Consider the following 20,258-nt stretch of genomic DNA (forward strand, 5'->3'; position numbering starts at 1 on the left):
AGTTAATTTTTGTAAATGCAGATAATTGCCTGATTCCCACCACTCTCCCAAACACACAAATAGACACACATTTATTTTTACCTAGCAACAGAGAAGTTAAGAGAAATGAACCGTAAAGGGTTTGGAACAAATATTTTGGAGTTTATTGCATTCTGTTTTCTCAGTTGTGCTCTGAGTCAGACAGATTATACATAGCCCAAGATATAGCCAGGAGACCACTTCACTAACTGTAAAGAGCCAACAGACTTCACAAGGACAAAACTTCCAGTTTGTTATTTAAGTTGCCACAAAAGGTATTGGGCTACTTCAGGCTCCAAGGTCTCCTCAGGATGTGGGCTTTGGTGGTGGAGCAGGTGAGTAGGAGGGGCATGTGTCCTCAGCCAGAATATAGATAGGACCCAGAATATTGATTGGGTGTCAAGGAGGACAGAACCATTAACTCTGTCCAGGAAATTGCCTTGAGCGTTCTCAGAGATTGAGGTTTTTGTCTGGAGACTTGGATAATTTAGTGATCAAATCTGAACTCTTTTCATTTTAATAAATAAAATCTTAATTTCCTTTTTTTTTTTTTTTTTTTGAGATGGGGTCTCATCCCGTCACCCAGGCTGAAGTACAGTGGTGCGGTCACGACTCACTGCAGCCTCCCTTCCTGGGCTCAGGTGATCCTCCCACCTCAGCCTCCCAAATAGCTGGGACTGCAGGCATGCGCCACCATGCCTGGCTAAATTTTTTTTTTTGGTATTTTTTGTAGAGGTGGGATTTCACCATGTTGCCATTCACCATGTTGCCAAGGCTGGTTTTGGACTCCTGGGCTCAAGCAATCCACCCACCTCCCAAAGTGCTAGGATTACAGGCATGAGCCAATTTGTTTTTTAAAATATCATGGTATTAAAAAAAAGATGATATTATAATACCTAACCTGTTTTGGTTTTATTTCATGATTTCTCCTAAAGATTTATAGACAATATCATTGAAAGAAAATGTTTTACCTTTCTTTCTAAATTTTTTACCAGATATCCATTGCTGTTTTCAGTTGTTTCTGTGACATTTCCCACATATAATCAAAATGAGGTTTAGTAATTGGTGCTTTTTGTTTCTATTAATTCTATCTATATAACAGGTCATTGAAATCCATAGTGGCTTAAAAACACAGTAACAATTTTATGATCTTTTCCAGTTTCTGGGGTCAGGAATTTGTGTAGGGTTTGGCTATTTGCTTCTGGGTTAGGGTATCTCCTGCATTTGCAGTCAGACAGTGACGAGAGTTGGAATAGCAAGTGGCTGAAGTAGCTGGGGCTAGTCAGACACTTCTCACTTTTCATATAACCTCAGGGTCTGGCCGTGTGGTCCCTTCACATGGGCTAATTTGGGCTTCCTCATAGCACGGCAGCCCCAAGGCAGTCAGACTACTAATATATATGGCAGCTGAATATTTAAAGAGAGAATACTGTATTACAGTGAGCAAGGTGAGAGCTGCATTGACTTTTATGATCCAGTCTCTGAAATCAGATAGCTTCATTTATGCCATGGTCAGAAATTCAAGGTGAGGTAATATAGACTCCAAGGCTTGAGTGTCAGAGTTATATGTAAGAAACAACATGTGGAATGGGAAAAATAATTGGGGTCATCTCAGGAAAATATAATATGCCACAGTCCATCCTCTAACCACAATCACTTATATAGCTCTCCTACATGCAAAATACACTCATTTCTGCCCTCAAACCCCCCAAGTCTTATTCCATTACTGCATTAGTTTCAAATTCAGCGTTTTGTCTTCCAAATCAATTCCAGACGCAGATAAGGCTCCTTGGCTAAGGCTTCTTGAATATTGAAAGCCTTTGAATTAAGGTTCTTTGGAAAACCTTTGAACTAAAAAGATAAGTCATCTGCCTTTCACACACTAAACATTCAATGGTGGGGCAAGCATAGGAAAATTCTATAGTTCTTTCTGTTCAAAAGGGGGAAAATGAGAGGCTGTTATATTCCATACTGACTCTGAAACCCAGTTGGTCATGTTGCCATTTGCTGAATGAGTAATCAGTCCATCTCCTGGGAATTGTTCTCTGTGGTGCTTGGCTCCTCCTGTTTGTTCTCTGGTTTCCATCTTCTGATTCATCATTCTTTTTCCAAAAAACATGACCTGTATTTGTAGCTGATAATTTCCTCTGCCTTTTTCTTGGGAATGGAAATTTGGGTGTCCAGAGGTCACTTTTAATTTTGTATTGTCTTTGTTTCCTTTCAGTTCCAGGTGTTACAGTTTTAAAATTTTGAGGGTGTCTTATGCATCAATTTATAATCTACCCCATTAGCAAAAGCCATGCCCTTACATTTTTGAAATAATCACTTCTTTACCAGAGATTCCCTGTGAGGCTGTGATGGGATAACACCCTGATGGTTCTGGTAGTTAGGTTGTTGAGCAGAAAAAGTCAGCTACATATGCCCTTAATATCTTTAGAAGGCTTTTATCTGTCTTAAAGGATGTATAAGGTGCCATAATATTGGTGTTAAAGGGTTTTGGTAGTCACACCCTTACTTTTATTTGTAAACCAAGTCTTTCTGACTATACCTGGTATTTTATTTTTCCCTTGAAGCTCTTTCTTGTTTTGAGACTGTTTTGTTCTCTGGAGTGACAGGGAATGCAAAATAGTTTTATTTTCAAACCCAGCAAGATGCCTTTTTTTTTTTTTAGTTCCTCTAAATTTTGCTGAATTTGAAGTTTCTTTGTAAACTCATCTATCTCTGTCCATGTGTTATAAGAAGCAAAAATGGCCAGGCACAGTGGCTCACGCTTGTAATCCCAGCACTTTGGGAGGCCGAGGCGGGCAGATCATGAGGTCAGGAGTTTGAGACCAGCCTGGCCAACATAGTGAAACCTTGTCTCTACTAAAAATACAAAAATTAGCTGGGCAAGGTGGCGCGTACCTGCAGTCCCAGCTAGTCAGAAGGCTGAGGCAGGAGAATCGCCTGAACCCAGGAGGCGGAGGTTGTGGTGAGCGGAGATTGCACCACTGCATTCCAGCCTGGGCAACAGAAGAAAAAGAAAAGAAGCAAAAGGAAGCCAGGTGCTCCTTTTGGTATTCTACTTGGAAATATTCTTAGCTAGGTAGTTGGAGTTTTATTAGGTATATTTTCTATTTTCAACATCACTATGGGCAATGGTATTGCTATTTTTTTTCTAGTACATAACAAGAATCTCTACCTTCCAATAACTTAATCCTCATTTCTCTGAAGCCCACACAGTCATATTTCTTGAGGCCCATTGGCTTTCACTAACAATCTCTTGCAGGCCCTTCTGTCTTCCATATGCTGTCCAGTTTCAAGGCCAATGCCACATGTTTTGAGTATTTTTTTTATTATAGCACTCACTTCTGCTATCAAAGTATGTTCCAGTTATCTACTGCTTTTTAACAAATAACCATAAAACTTAGTAGATTAAAACAACAAAACAATTTTATCACCTTTTAAGGTTTCTGTGGGTCAGGATTTTTGGCAGGCATCAACTGGGCGATTCTAGTTTAGGGTCTCTCATGCATTTGCAGTCAGATGGTGTCTGCATTTGGAACAGTGACAGGCTGAATCAGCTAGGTGCTGTCCAGGCATCTCTTTATTCGTGTAGTTTCAAGGTCTCTCTAGTTTTTCCACATTGGATGGTTTGGCCTTTCTGCCAGCATAGTGTACTCTGGATAAGCAGACTGCTAAAGTGGTAGTGAAAGACTTCTAAAACACATTCTGGTGAGTAAGGTGGTGTTGAATGAAATTTTATGACCTGCCTTTCACACACCAAACATTTATTGGTGGTATGAGCATGGGAAATCATATAATATCACATTTATCATAGACATAAGCTTATCAGGATCTAAGTAGAAAGAACTTAGAACCCACCTCTGAATGTGAGGAGTCTCAAAGACAACAGAAGAAGAACATTTCGAATGGGAGAGATTGTAGTGGCCATCTGTATTGGTCTGTTCTCATGCTGCTAATAAAGACATACCTGAGACTGGGTAATTTATAAAGAAAAAGAGGTTTAATGAACTCACAGTTCCACATGGCTGGGGAGGCCTCACAATCATGGCAGAAGGGGAAGGAGGAGCAAAGGCACATCTTACATGGTGGCAGAGCAAGACACCATCACACATACATACACACACACACACACACACACACACACACACACACGAAAGGTAAGAGTAGAAGTTGTCATCATTTTAGCTCATATGCAGTGAATTCCATGACCAATAGATTGTGCAGAAAATCTGTCTACTTCTTTGTCTTACTCACTATCATGAGAACAACACAGGAAAACCCACCCCTATGATTCAGTTACCTCCCACGGGGTCCCTCCATGACACGTGGGGATTATGAGAGCTACAGTTCAAGATGAGATTTGGTTTGGGAGACAGCCAAACCATATCACCATCTTTGCAAAAATAAAAAAATTAAAAAGAAATCATCCATACTTCTTTGTATCCAATCTTTACAGGTCGACTCCAAAGTTAATAGACTGTAGGTATAGATGTTGATAGACACAGAATCTTTTATGTTAAAAAAAAATTTACACATATTTTTGTTTTCATCCTCAAGTTTTACTATATAAACATCTAGTGAACTTCTATAGTATTTAGTGAATCAAATTTGAAGTTCTCTGGCAAAGCCAAAATTATGACTGTGGGTGGTGCATGTTTTAAGTTATATCAAGTTCTCAGACATGCAGAATTTTTAAGTGGCAATAGTTTTAACTGGCCAGGTATAGAAACCTTGTGTTTTTGTAAGAAAAGAGGAAAAATATCCCTTTAAAGTGAAGAAAAATTACATGTCTTTCTAAAATCTAGCTTTGCATAAGTATTGACAGATTGTCCCAGTGATTCTCAAAATTCATCTTTTCAAATATCAAGAACCATATGGTTAAACTTCATAAAAATGAATAGTGAAAACTTCATTTAAGGCGACGAATGTGCAGCTGCCAGCATCTCCTTTCTTCTTGGCCACACCAGCTTGGCTAATCTTCTGTCACTACATATGTGGGCCACGTGTGCTTTGGAAAATGTTGGACTGTTTCGGATGTTTAGTCTGCATAGGCTGGATCCTGCTCACTGCATCTTATTACTCCGGTTTCCCCTTTGCTTTCAGCAGCAACACTATCCAGCTAGTTTTTGTGGGGGTACCAGGTATGCAGCAACTTGTGAAAACCAAGGAGCACAAAACTGCTACCTGCCTGAAACACAAATGTATCTTCACAGGGCTGTCAGGAGACGATCTTCCCTGTAGCTCTCTTAAAAGGATTAAAGGTGATATCAAATGAATGGAAAATACCAGAATAAGTCATCACAGTTCACTGCAATTATTACTGTACCTAAGAAAGCACACCACTTTTTGGCAGTTGAACTGGCCACTGATAAGATTTATTCATCACAAAATTGAAGGCAGTGTTTCTTTGTGAATTAACTATAGTTTGAATGATTTTCTAAAATATAGGCAAAGCATGGTTATAATAGAATAAGTTAAGTTCCAAATAGGATTACTTATTTCATGTTGTAGCCCTAATTTTGCCTCAACCACTCACCCTCTGGTAAATTCCTCTGTGATATACAACAGGTCCTCAAGTAATGTCTTGTTCAGCATTGTTTTCTTCAGTGACATTGATGAGAAAAAAAATTGATTCCCAGCCAAGGCCCCTCTTTGTATGGAGTCTGGCTTTCTCCCCATGTCCGTGTGGGTTTCCTTTAGGTACTTCAATTTTCTCCCACATCCTAAAGATGTGTGCATTAGGTGAATTGGCATATCTGCATTGTCCCAGTCAGAATGAGTGTGGGTGTTTGCATGCATTCTGTGAGGTAATGGTGTCCTGTCCAGAGTTATTTCCCGCCTTGCACCCTGAGCTGCTGAGATAGGTTCTGGCCACCCAAAACCCTGAATTGGAATAGGTGGGTTGGAAAAATTAGTGAATGAATGAATGCAAATCATTGTCAAATCAAAGTTTGTAACAATATAGTCTACTAGACAAGGGAAGACAGGTACTTAATACAAGTTGAGAATACTTGGGTATTAGCCGGGCATGGTGGTGCGGTCCTGTAATCCCAGCCACTCAGGAGGCTGAGGCAGGAGAATCGCTTGAACCCAGGAGACAGAGGTTGCAGTGAGCTGAGATTGCATTACTACCCTCCAGCCTAGGTGGCAGAGCAAGACTCCATCACACACACACGCGCGCGTGCGCGCGCACACACACACACACAAAGAGTAGAAGTTGTCATTTTAACTCATATACAGTGAATTCCATGACCAATAGATTGTGCAGAAAATTTGTCTACTACCTTGAAATTCCCTTAGATAAAAAATTGGTAGTGTAATACTTATATATGCAGTTAGGTAAAATATTGCTTTGGGTAGGTAAATAATGGAATTTCATAAATTTATCCTTTCTTTTTTTTTTTGAGATGAGAGTTTGCTCTATTGCCCAGTTTGGAGTGCAGTGGTGCAATCACTGCTCACTGCAACCTTGAACTCCTGGGCTCAAGCAATCATCCTTCCACCTCAGCCTCCCAAAGCACTGGGATTACAGGCATGAGCCACCATGCCCAGCAAATTTATCTTCTATTGAATGGTTGAATTTTTAATTAAATTTCTTCAAGTAGTTAGTATATTTTAATGTTTCTAATAGAAACACGAGGAGAAGCTCTACCAGTGGAACTCTTAGGACTCTCACACCACATGATAGTTAAATCAGTTTTTAACTGATTAGCTTGCCTTTCTGAAATGTGACCAGTACTTCATTGCTTTTTATTTTCTTACAATTTAATTTAGCCTGCTTAGTTTATGGATGATTTCAGCTGTTAAAAAATAAGAACCTAAATTGACACTAAGACTTGGAAAATGTAACCTATGATTAGGAGACTTTATTTTCCACTAAATACACTCTAAGGAAAGATATCCTATGTGTTTAATTGAACAATAGAAATGGCAACTGTGCCTGATAAATGTATCTAAATGTTTAAAATCATCATGTAAACCCATGATGATTCTTAGGTTCCAATAGTTTTAGTAAATCAGCTTCACTTTTCAGAATATTTCCCAGTTGAATTATACAGCTGTAGCTGGTGAACTCTTATCAGAATTACATGCTGCAAAATGATATGCCCTTTCAGCAGATGGGCTTAAGAACACAGAGAACACACACTAGTGGAATCCTGGTGGTCAGTCTTAGGAGGAATCAGAAAGAATAATGTAAGCAAAATGTAGATACTGTGTTACATTTTGAGTATCTTTTCCTCCTAACAGATTCAAAGTTACAAATTATAAGCAAATGTATTCCAGAATGCACAGGGAGAATACATAAAAAACAATGAGTCTGAGATGGATTTAATTGTGTTGGGTATTTCCAGAAGAACTCATTTTCACCTAAATTATTTGAGTTTTTAGAGGCAAGCATTTCAAGAATTGCTTTCATTTTTGTTATTCTTAAAGAGAATTTACTTTAGAAAGAAATGTATCCAAAGGTGTATTGCCTTTTTAAAAAAAAACAAAACAAACAAACCAAATATTCAGATAGGAATTAAACAATCAGATGCATGACGGAAGTTTCAGATGAAATCTTTATCTTCCAAAGGCTGCTTATGTAATTAGACTAAAATTTAAATTTCTTACTGTGGCCTAAATTAGTCCTTCTCAACCTTGGCTGCATTATCAGAATTACATGGAGAACTTTAAAGAATACTGGCATCTGCCTTTTACTCCAGCAATTCTGATTTCATTGGTTTGGGATATGTCCTGGGTATCTGGATTTTTAAAAATGTCCTCGTTGATATTAATGTGCAGCACGATTTAAGAACCACTGGCCAAAAACAACCATGCCTTTTGGCCACCATCTCCTTATTTGACATCATCATGTGTCCTCTTTACCATTAAAAAAAATTTGTCAGCCGGGTGCAGTGGCTCACGCCTGTAATCCCAGCACTTTGGGAGGCTGAGGCGGGCGGATCAGGAGATCAAGACCATCCTGGCTAACACGGTGAAACCCCGTCTCTACTAAAAAATACAAAAAATTAGCCAGGTGTGGTGGTGGGCGCCTGTAGTCCCAGCTACTCGGGAAGCTGAGGCAGGAGAATGGCATGAACCCGGGAGGCGGAGATTGTCGTGAGAGGAGATCGTGCCACTGCACTCCAGCCTGGGCGACAGAGCCAGACTCCATCTCAAAAAAGAAAAAAAAAAACAAACGAAAAAAAAATTGTCACCTGAATACTAAAGATTGTTCTTAACCAAGGAACTTTCCATTAGCAGTTTCTTCTGCTTGGAATGCTCTTCCTACAGGTCTTTACGTGGCTGGCTCTTTCTCACCATTCAGGTGTCAGCTCCAAGGGCTCTGCTTTAAGCAGACATTTTCTGAATTTCCCTGTCTAAAGCTTTGTTTTCCCAAATATTATCACATTATTCTGTTTAAATTTTATTATTGCTTTTTTCCCTATTTGTTATTATCACATTCATTTGTTAGTGTTTGTTTTCCCACTAGTATGTAAAGTCCATGAGAGAAAGATACCTGACACGCTGCTTCACCATCATATATCCAATGCTTAAAACTAAGCCTACCACATAGCAGTTGCTCAATAAGTGTTTTTTAAACAAATGAATAAAAATGCTAATTGAAAATGATTTTGGTAATATTCATAATTACATCTTATTTTTGCCAAAAAGTTACATGAAATCACATTTAAAAAATTTGAGTAGAGACCTAGAATGAAATGAATGTCAACAGGCAGAGAGGAAGTGGAAGTACACTTAGAAATGTGATAGTCTCAATATGGAAAATTTAAGGGCAGTGATATTAAGCCTGTTACCACCACTTAAGGCCCTAACTCCAAAGCCATATTTTGGTCTTACCACAGTGTCCCATATTAGAAATTGTCATATACTTTCTGGTTAACGTCTCCTATTTTAAGAACCCAAGTATCACCTCCCCCTCCACAAAGCCTTGTCTGAGCTCAGTCTCCAGGAAGCTTTATTTTCTATGTTGCATGTTTATCTCATGGCCTTTGCCGTATTGTAATTGTAGCGATGTAGCCACCAGTCTGTCTCCCTCACTAGCTTTTAGCCTCACTGGGAACAGGGATTGTGTCTAGAGTGCCAGGCCCATAACAGGTACTAAGCAAGTGTTTATTGAATGAAAGCATAAAATAAATAAGAAATGTTCCATGAGAAGGATTAGAACTGCTAATTAAAATTATAAAATGGATTTGTCAGGAATGTAAGTGAGTTGAAGTAATTTTTAATAGAATAAAGCAATAAAAAATGATGTACTAAGCCAATTGGAGGGGGAGGGCATGATGTTATGCACACTTAGGAAATTAAGAAAACATTGTTGGTGCCAATAAGTCTGTGCACTGACTTCCAACTGATATGTGGCTTGTCATCTGAATAAGGTTTTCATCACTCACTTGGGACTTTTTATACATTATTTACTCTTTTTGATAAACTTCTCAATAGCTGCTATTCAGATAGATGCATTTTCCAGTAACACCTGATATGCATTTTAAAATGTAGCTTTTAAATGGTATTGATTGCCAGTAAACTCAATGAAAACTTTCATCAGTGTACTTTGAACTTCATTATTCTACCCAAAAGAAATTGTAGCAGTCCTTGGGCACATAAATATTTAAAAATCCCTATGTAGAGGCCCTATTAGCTCCATGTCTACTTTTGTCATAATTTTAGCACTTAAATACTACTTAGGATTGCCCCTTCAGATTGTATCCTTCTTCAAAATCTCTACAGTACTACTATGCATAATTTTACCTAATAGCTAGATGACTAGGTTTTTCAAAAGGACAGTCATACAGTTGAAATGGACATATTTTTATCGTGTTTTTAAAAATTACACAGGTAATTAAACAGAGAAAGAAAAATTGGTGTTCAGGACAGAAATGCTGTTCAGGTTCCCAAAGTCCTTGTGAAATACACCACAGTATTGTCATAGCTTTGCTGCTGTAAGCCTGGAAACTGGTGTGCGCTTTTCCCTTCTGCTTTTAGGAGGAAACGCTACCAGTGTCACGTTTCTAAGAAGGAGACAGCAAGCAATGAAAGCAGAGTCTTGATACCAGAGTTACAGCATCCAAAGTAGTTTTCCTTCTTTTAATTTGAATCTGCATTCTCACATATTTGGATATAGTTCTGTTCTGGCTTAAATGTTACTGTATAGAAATAAAGGTTTACAGAAGGTCATTCTGTGAACAGAGGTATGGAAAGTCTACACGTGGCACTTCCTGTGAACAGATGGCATGGTACGTTAAGAGAGCATAAGGTGGGATTTGTGTTATGGGCAAAGGGGGAAATGAATCTGAAAGGACAGGGCAAGGTCAAGGTGGTGGAAAGGCCTTTATTCTATGCTGAGAAGTTTGAACCCTCTGTTGCCAGAGGAGGTCTTGATTAAAAAAATCAGCCGAGTAGCAATATAGAAGATTGATGGAGGAGAAAGGAAAGTGGTGCCAGGGAGACTAGATTGTGATCATTTCAGTATTTAAAGTTAGATAAAAGCTAAGTCTGAATTTCAGTAGGAACAGAGGAAAGAAAAGGAGACAAGCTCCAGAGATTCAAAATATACTCAGGAATCTCAAGTAGATAGTAACTAATTGGAAATAGGGGAGAGCAGAAGTGAGACACTGAAATTTTTAGCGTGGTTGACTAAGTAATGATACTGCCATTAACCAACACCAGAGAAACCAAAATAAGAGGGGTGTGTGTGTGTGTGTGTGTGTGTGTGTGTGTGTGTGTGTGTGTTGGCCATTGTCAACAAAAATATATATGCCCTAAATTGGAAGACTTCGTTCTGTTCCATGGTAATTATTGTGTTTTCCTATAGGAAAATAATTTTGCTGAGATTTGTTCCTGTGGTGTTACTGAAAGATATAGTAGTAAGGGCCCAAGATTTAAGGTGAGATGACCTGAATTCAGTTTCTATCTATATTTCTTTCGAACATTCACACATTGGGCTATTCCCTTACCTGCTTTGAAGTTCACTTTCCTCATATGAAAAGTAGGGATACTTTCTTATTGCCTATCCCGATGAACAAATGAAAGAGCACTTATAAAAATATAAAGTGCCACATAAATGTGAGTCGTTAGATTTCTACAGACTGTTAGGAGTTGGACCGTAAGAGAGGTTTTACCCTAGCACCATGGATCCCTTAGTCCTTAGACATGTTTTTGAGGTTCCTGGACTGTATTCTTTCATTTTCTCTACTGGTGTTAAGTATCAATTAAATTATAAGGGGGCAGTTTATATATATTTTTCCAAACATAAGTATTTATATAAAACAATTATTTTGATTCATTGGTTTATACCAGTTACCTTTAAAACAAAACAAAAACATAAGTAGTTTAATTACTATATTGACATGCTATTTGTTAACATTATTTCATCTCTTTATTGGGTCATGAAAAAAAGTTTAAGGATTTTCTTTATTCTTACGTTTTCTACTTTTACTATATTTCCTCAGCTCAATTGCACCTCTGTTCTTGCTCAATCTAGGACTCATACCAGGTTGAAGTAAATTAGAGGATGGAAAACAAAACAAAACAAAACTCAGAGTACATTCCTGTCAGTTTTCACCCACTTTAAAGTAATCTCATGAACGTAAAGTTTTCAAAAACCAAAAGAATTGCTTCCATCCGTCTTAAAGTCTAATTTAATCAGGTCTTGACAATGTATTTTACGTGACAATGTTCAGATCTACCAAAGTATAGAAGTGAGATTTTTCATTTTTAGTCCTTTTTTTTTCATTACTCTTTAGTTATTTTTGACACCACGTTTCAAGAAAATTTCAGGCCTTGTCAGTCAGAATGGCAAGTAGAAACAACCACATTTTATATGTGAACCAAACAAGATTAATGGATGTTTCATTCATTTTTTACAAAGATTAGTTTGTTTTATTTCTTACTGTTTCCTCTTTTTAAAAAATATATTTTGATTAAAAATATAAAATGGTCCGGGAGCAGTGGCTCACGCCTGTAACCCCGGCACTTTGGGAGGCCAAGGTGGGTGGATCATGAGGTCAGGGGATCGAGACCATCCTGGCTAACACGGTGAAACCCCGTCTCTACTAAAAATGCAAAAAATTAGCCGGGCGTGGTGGCGGGTGCCTGTAGTCCCAGCTACTCAGGAGGCTGAGGCAGGAGAATGGCGTGAACCCAGGAGGTGGAGCTTGCAGTGAGCCGAGATCGCGCCACTGCACTCCAGCCTGGGGGACAGAGCCAGACTCTGTCTCAAAAAAAAAATATATATATAATATATAATATTTATGTTATATATGTATTATATATACTATATATGTATATATAATATGTATATATGTATATATAATATATATAATGTATATATACATATACATATATATGTAATATACTATATATAATATAATATATCATATATAATATATGTAATATATCATATTATATATAATATATGTAATATATAATATAATATATAATATATATTATATATACATATATAAAATGAATAATGATATTCCTGAGCTTTGCAATTTAAATCTTCTATATGAAAGTGTATTTATCATGGAGCTGTAAAATAGACCAGTGTTTTTGTTTTTTTAATGAATTTTCAGACTTAATCCACATTCCTGTTTTCACTGCCTAAATTTAATCTTTCAGTGATATTTCCAGAGCTACTGCCATATAATTAATGAACAGTGAAAGTCAGTTTAAACTTGGTAGACAAATATTCTCCTCTCCCATTGAGACCATTGAGTTGGTTTTTGCTGAGTCCCTCCTTCCTGGGATTTTCCCCTTTCCATTCCGATGTATGACTTTAGCTTGTCTTAGGGAATCCACCAATCTTTGCTTCTTTCCTTTTAGCTGACATAAATCTCTCTGGCATGGATGGTTTCAGGACCACTGTTTTGACCCCCCCTCGAAAGATACTTCTTATTCTTAAGATTCCGGTTGCACTGCCTAATCAAACATATGGCAGTTTTTTTTTTCTAGAAATAACTATTTCATAAAATTAATAGCATATTGTTAATTATGGGTATCTGTATGAATGAAAATATCCTTTAATGAGTCATTTCTAAAAAAGAAACATTGAGAATTCAGCTACACCTTTATAATGAAAGAAAACAGTTGTTTAAAATGTCAGATAATGATTTATCATCTGGATATTAGAATCATCCAGAGATTAATGGAATTAAATGTTCTTATCCAGTCTCTTGTCACATAGACCTAATCTAATTTCCATTTGGAGTAATTGTAGAAATTTTTGATTTAGTGAGGATTAATTCCTTACCTGTAAGAAATCTCTACTTACAGGTATATGATGATTTTAAGAACTGCCTTTTTAAAAAGTAGAAAATGCTTGAAATTATATTGCGAATATTTATTATTTTAAATAACACTTTTGATATTGTCCTTCATGTCATATAAATACACATTTAGCTCTAGGAGAAAAAGAAATTGAAATACTGATAATACAGCTGGAAACCCAGCTATTATTATTAAACATGATGAGAAATCAGTGAAGTTTTAATTTTTAATATAGGTTCAATTAGCAACAACTATAACAAAAATAACTTGATATTCTGGATGCTTTTCATTCTTCATTATTACCTTATTTTATTAAACACAGTTGTTTTATTATTGGTTATGGTTATGTGTATTTTATGCACTATGAATTTAAGAACAATTTCTATTGATAAATGATAAAGTGCTTTAGTTTAGTTTGCCATTTGGTTTATGTGATGTCATATAAAAGTTTAAAAAGACGCATTCTTTGCTATGGTTTCCAGATTTAGTTTATTCCATGTTTACAACTTACATACAACATTATTTCAGTTGAAAAGAACAAATGACCTATTTATTAATTGAGCAGCCAATACTTCTCATACCAATAATGGGTATGTATTACAATAAAGTGGCAGCAGTAAGGTTGGTAGACTTATGTATGATTTTCCTGTGGGGTCCTGGGAGCCCAAATTATTTATTACTTGAGAACAAAGAACCTTAGAGTTAAAGGTAAGTGAGTCTGTATGTGATATGCCTAATGGTAGGTCCCTAAAGTATGAAAAAAGCCCCTTTTTTGGGGGAAAAAAAAGGATAAAAACAGTTTGTAGTTTACTTCTAACGAGGCACATCCTAGAGTCAATTTTCTTTCTCCTCATTCATTTACACTGAGAGTCACCTGTTCCCTCAGGTGAAAAATGAGGACTAGCTTGGATTATTAATATTTTGCTTGTACCCATTTTCCCCTGAAGAATGTCTCATTACATAAATTTGTAGTATTCACAACTAAGTTTTTGTCAACAACATATTTTGAAATCATTCACGGCCGGGTGCGATGGCTCACGCCTATAATCCCAGCACTTTGGGAGGCCGAGGCTGGTGGATCACGAGGTGAAGAGATCGAGACCATCCTGGCCAACGTGGTGAAACCCCGTCTCTACTAAAAATACAAAAATTAGCTGGGCATGGTGGTGCGTGCCTATAGTCCCAGCTCCTTGGGAGGCTGAGGCAAGAGACTCACTTGAATCCAGGCGGTGGAGGTTGCAGTGAGCTGAGATTGTGCTACTGCACTCCAGCCTGGTGACAGAGCGAGACTCCGTCTAAAAAAACAAACAAACAAAAAAAATCATTCACTACTTAGCTTCTTGCTTTCTTAACACCTAATTTCAAGGAAGCATTAAAGCATTAATGTAACAGGATTACAATTTCAGTTACCTAACATTGATCTGATAGAGTATTTTATTATTACCAAGCTAAAAGTACCAATATAGGTATTTATCATAATCATGAACAGAGGATTAGCACATTTTCTTTGCAATTGTATTTTTTTCCCAAAGCTGCTTCTCCTTACTAAAAGTTCTATTGAAATTGTATGGGAATTCAAATTCATCTTAAAAGCTGAAACAATATACTAATAAATAAAATATTTCTTATTCCTTATTCATTTATTTATTAGTTTATTTATTCAGTTAACAAGTAAGTGGCTCTGTTTATGCCAGGTACAACTTTCTTGGGCCCTCAAAAACATATTTTAAGCTTTATTTGGTCATGGGGTTTTCTGAAATTATATTTACTAAAAGTCAAAAGTAAATAGCCAAATGGCTAATAAGCACATGAAAAGATGCTCAACATTATTTATCACTAGGAAAATGCAGATTAAAGTCACAGTGAAATTCTACTTTGGGAAACAGTTGGACAGTTCTTTACTATGTTAAACATAAAATTAGCATATTAGCAGTTTTACTACTTGGTATTTACTCAAGAGTAACGAAAATATAAGTTGAGGCCGGGCATGGTGGCTCATGCCTATAATCCCAGCACTTTGGGAGGCCAAGGTGGGTGGATCACTAGGTCAGGAGTTTGAGACCAGCCTGGCCAATATGGTGAAACCTCATCTCTACTAAAAATGTGAAAATTAGCCAGGCATAGTGGCAGGCGCCTGTATCCCAGCTACTTGGGAGGCTGAGGCAGGAGAATCGCTTGAACCTGGGAGGTGGAGGCTGCAGTGAGCCGAAATCATGCCACTGCACTCCAGCCTGGGCAACAGAATGAGACTCTGTCCGTCTCAAAAAAGAAAAAGAAAATATAAGTTGAAGCAAAAACTTGTTTATAGCAGCATTATTCATAATGGCCCAAAAGTGGAAACCAACCCAAATGTTCATTAGCTGATGAATGCATAAATAAAACCTGGCATACCCATACAATGAAATACTATTCAACAATAAAATGAATTATTGATTCCCAGTGATGCAGGTACTAACATTAAATCCAGTTCTTTGATGAGGAAACTAAGTCACATATGTAACTTACAGTGTAACTGGAGAAAGAAGAAAACACAGGGCTGCTTGACTTCAGAGTACTCAACCTCTATGCTGGAATGAGGTTTTGTTGTTGTTGTTGTTGTTGTTGTTGTTGTTTTTTATACTTTAAGTTTTAGGGTACATGTGCACAGCGTGCAGGTTATTTACATATGTATACATGTGCCATGTTGGTGTGCTGTACCCATCAACTCGTCATTTAACATTAGGTATTGTTTGTTGTTTTAAAGCATTACCCCATCCTTTTTCTTTTCTTCGTGGCCGAACTTTTTGAAAGAGTGACTTGATTCCCGTCTCACTTTCCTTGCTTACCTCCCACCTTCAGTGAAAACAGCTCAGCTGCCAGTGCTTTTTCTTTTGTAATAACTGCTTTTTTGAAATAGAATTTGTATACCATAAAATTTGTCCTTTTAAATTGTGCATTTCAGTGGTTTTTAGTATCACAGTACTTTCTGAATGTTGTATGTAATGGCCTTTTTCAGTCTCTTTCATATTTAATCTTTCCATGACATTCGACATTGTTGACCCCTCAGTCCTTGACTCTGTCCTCATTCAGCCCTTTTTCATTCTCCTTCTACTGACCTCATAATTGTTTTTCAGTCTTTATGCCCTTGTCTTCCTTGACCTACTTTGTAAATGTTGATTTTTGTTTACTTCTCATTATACATGCTACTTCTGAGAGATCTCATGATCTTGGGAGCCACCTTTATTGGCGTGTTGCTCATAAATGTTTATTTTAGTAATTTATCTAACAAATATTTATTGTGCATTCATTATGTAGAAGGCTCAGTTTAGGGACTTGAAGTCTATGCTGTTATTGAACCTATATTCTATGGGGAAGACACAAGCAATAACAAATAACAAGGAAGTCTGCAATTTTAAATAGTATGAGAGTGGTAGGCTTTGCTGAGAAGGTGCACTTTGAACAGGGACTTGAACGTGAACAGTTAGCCATGCAGCTCTCTGCAAGAACATATAGCAAATAGAAGGATACCAAGGGTAAACTGGTCAGGGACATTTAAGGAATGGTAGGAGGACAAGTGGGTTGGAGCTGAGAAACTGAGGGGGTCCCTAGTCCATGCTGTCAGAGACAAGATGAAAGAATAAAGTGGGGCTAGGCTATATGGACCATTAAAAGGACTTTAGCTTTTACTCTGAGTAAAATGGGGAAGCAGTACAGGGCTTTGATTAGAAGATGAAAGTAATCTGAGTGAGGTTTTTAAGTGACTTCTGTTACTTCTGTGCTGAGAATAGACTATACGGTGACAAGGTTCGAACCAGGAAACCAAGAATACAAAACTACTTACTGAATTGATGCAGTCTTCATCTCTCCAGGATTCTAGACTAGTATATTTAAACGCCCATTGAAGATACTTCAGTACAACACAGATATCTAAAGTTCATCATGTCCCAAACTAAATCCATCTGCTCTTCCCAGCTCCATGTTCCAAAGTTGCCCTCTCCTCCCAAAACCTTGCCTTGGCAGAGACCCAGCCACTCAGAGAAGAGCCCCGCTTGACTCTTCATGTATTCCTTGCCCATCAGTCAAATTGAGGATTAAAAAAACCTTTAAGTTCTCTTTAGTAAGGTGTATCAGTTACTTTAATTTAATCCACTGCTTAATTTGTTAGTCCTATCTTTCTGCTACCCCTCAATACTCAATATTAAAATTCAAGCAGTTCCTTGAGAGAAATGCAGGATACAGCAAATCCATCCTGAGTTTGTGAGTGCACTGTTTAATCCACTACCTTGCCTGGGCATGGGCCTGTACATCTTCAGTGACTGATATAAAGGCTGTATGTGGTACTGTAGTCCAGCCAGACAGATTTGGGCTGAATCTCAGTTCTAGAATTTATTAGTCACATGACTTCAGACAAGCCACTTAGTAACACTAAGCCTCATTTTCTTTATTTAAAAAAAGGTAAAAACATAACCATCTGCCAGTGTTGTTTTTAGTGTTAGAGATAATATTTCCAAAGCCCCTTTTGGACAGTCCTTGATAAATAATACTTCTACTCCCTCTAGACCACATGCCTCAAGAAGACAGAGGAAGAGACTTTTTACATTAAGCCTCCCTCTTTGTGTTTTACAGTTTTGTGGGCTTTGTCAAATGCATAATATCATTCATCTGCAATTACAGCATCATACAGAGTAGTTTCACTGCCCTAAAAATCCCATGTTTCACTGTCATCTCCTTACAACCACCAATCTTTACACTGTCTATTGTGTTGCCTTTTCCAGAATGCCATATAGTTAGAATCATAAAGTATGTAATCTTTTTTTTTCCCCCTAAAGAGATGGGGTCTTGTTCTGCCATCTAGGCTGGAGTCCAGGGGCACAGTCAGTAGCTCACTGTAGCCTCGAATCCCTGAGCTCAAGGGATCCTCTTACATCAGCTGGGACTACTGGTGTGTGCCACCACACCTGCCTAATTTAAGTTTTTTATTTAATTTTTTAAATTTTTTGTAGAGACAAGGTCTTGCTATGTTTCCCAGGCTGGTCTCGAACTTCTGGCCTCAAGAAATCCTTCTGCCTTGGCTTCCCAAAGTGCTGGGTTTACAGATGATGTGAGCCACTTGTGCCCAGCCCAGTATATAGCCTTTTCAGACTGGTTTCTTTCCCTTGGCAGTTGAATGGGTAATTTTAATGGAATCAGTGTCTAGATTCTCCACTTCTACATAAACTCTTTATTAATATTGATCTGGCTAAGAATAGTGCTTTATTCACAACACTCTTTCTCTTACCTTACAAGAGAAAAGCACACCCTTATCCATCCCAAATGTTATTATGGTGCATTATCCTGGAGTCATAGAAAATTTAACATTAAAAATTCAACTAATGCATTAAATTTGTATTGCAGTATGACAGGGTGGCCGGGTGCAGTGGCTCACGCCTGTAATCCCAGCACTTTGGGAGGCCGAGGCGAGCAGATTACCTAAAGTCAGGAGTTTGAGACCAGCCTGGCCAACATGGCAAAACACCCATCTCTACTAAAAATACAAAAATTAGTCAGGTATGGTGGCACACGCCTGTTGTCCTAGCTACTTGGGAGGCCTAGGTAGGAGAATTGCCTGAATCCAGGAGGTGGAGGTCGTAGTGAGCCAAGTTAGTGTCACTGCGCTCCAGCCTGGGCGACAGAGCAAGACTCCATCTCAAAAAAAAAAAAAAAAAAAAAAAAAAAAAAAGTATGACAGGGTGAACAACTGAGGACTTAATTATTAAAATATGTAAAAATTCTGTGAGGCAGCGAGATGGAAATAAAGGTCAAGAAAATAAATAGCAATGTAAATTTCAGCTGCCAAAATAAGTATCTCTGTGTGTTACTTAAATACATAGTGATTATATTAAATTATTGTAGATTTAGATGCTATTGAGTATATTTAAAATAGCTGATGTGTTTTGTTTTAAAATGTCAATATTTCCAATAGGGTAGAAATTAAATTCTTTGCAAGTACATATTTTACCACAGGTGAAAATTTGTATATGTCAATTTGGTAATATGTAAATGGTTACATAATTTTTCAAAATTCTTTTAAGAGTCTGTGAATAAAGGCAGTTAAAACCTGGTAGGCTATCCTACTCTATAAAACCCAAGTTTGTCAACCTGGCTTATAAAATCCTTCATCACCTTATTCCTTCTAGTTGGTTTTGTTTTGTTTTTAACTACTTTCTGTCTTACACTCTAAGCTCCAGCAAGAAAGATCTATTTGAAGTTCTAAGTATGTGTTGTGCTCTTTCCTGCCTTTGTCTTGATTGTATTATTCTTCCCTTCTTTGCCTCACTACCTTCTGCCCATTCTTTAGGAGCCAGAAGTCTGGAGTGAGGAATTACCTCTTGGCTCAGATGCTCATTTTCCCTTCTCCCATGGTTTCCTCCTCTAGTCTTTTTGCTATGTTGTTTTACATTTAACTTCTATTTTGTTTTTCTGGAATTAGACCTGGAAGGTCTTTAAGAGTAGGAACTATGTCTTATCTTTGCCTGTTCAGCACCTATATACCTGTGTCGACAATAAGTTAATTCATTAGATGAATATTAATTTTTGCATTAAGCAAGGAAAGGTGGATTTCAAATAGTTTGAAAGTTAATTCTTATGTGTAACTTTATTTTTTTTTTTGGTCAGTTACACTGTAGAAAGTTATTTTTCTTCTATGCTGGTTATTTTTCTGGCTGTAATATTTGCATTTACTGGTAAGATTTTAGTAAGCTTTCATATGAAGATGAGCCTAAAGATGATTTTGAGAACCACCATTCTAACAGAAGGAACACATTACTGTAAGTAATCAGGCAAGGTTTCTAGTTTTGGCTCTGTCACAAAGTTGCCATGTGACCCTGGGCAAAGTAACCAGCCTGGGGGTTGATTTTCTTATCTGTAAGATGAGTAAGTGACCAGAGTCTCCCAAAAGTTTCCTTTACCTTTGATTTAATCAAGAGAAAATTTTAGTAAAG

The 20,258-nt window shown here is 37.4% G+C and overlaps 1 protein-coding gene across 5 annotated transcripts in view; it reads left to right on the forward strand.

Moving 5' to 3' along the window:
- Positions 1–20,258, forward strand: part of BMPR1B (bone morphogenetic protein receptor type 1B) — a 397,543-nt gene that overhangs the window by 214,330 nt on the left and 162,955 nt on the right. The gene's annotated exons all lie outside the window — the stretch shown is intronic.

Source organism: Pan troglodytes, chromosome 3, assembly GCF_028858775.2.
Source record: "Pan troglodytes isolate AG18354 chromosome 3, NHGRI_mPanTro3-v2.0_pri, whole genome shotgun sequence".
Classification (NCBI taxonomy): domain Eukaryota; kingdom Metazoa; phylum Chordata; class Mammalia; order Primates; family Hominidae; genus Pan; species Pan troglodytes.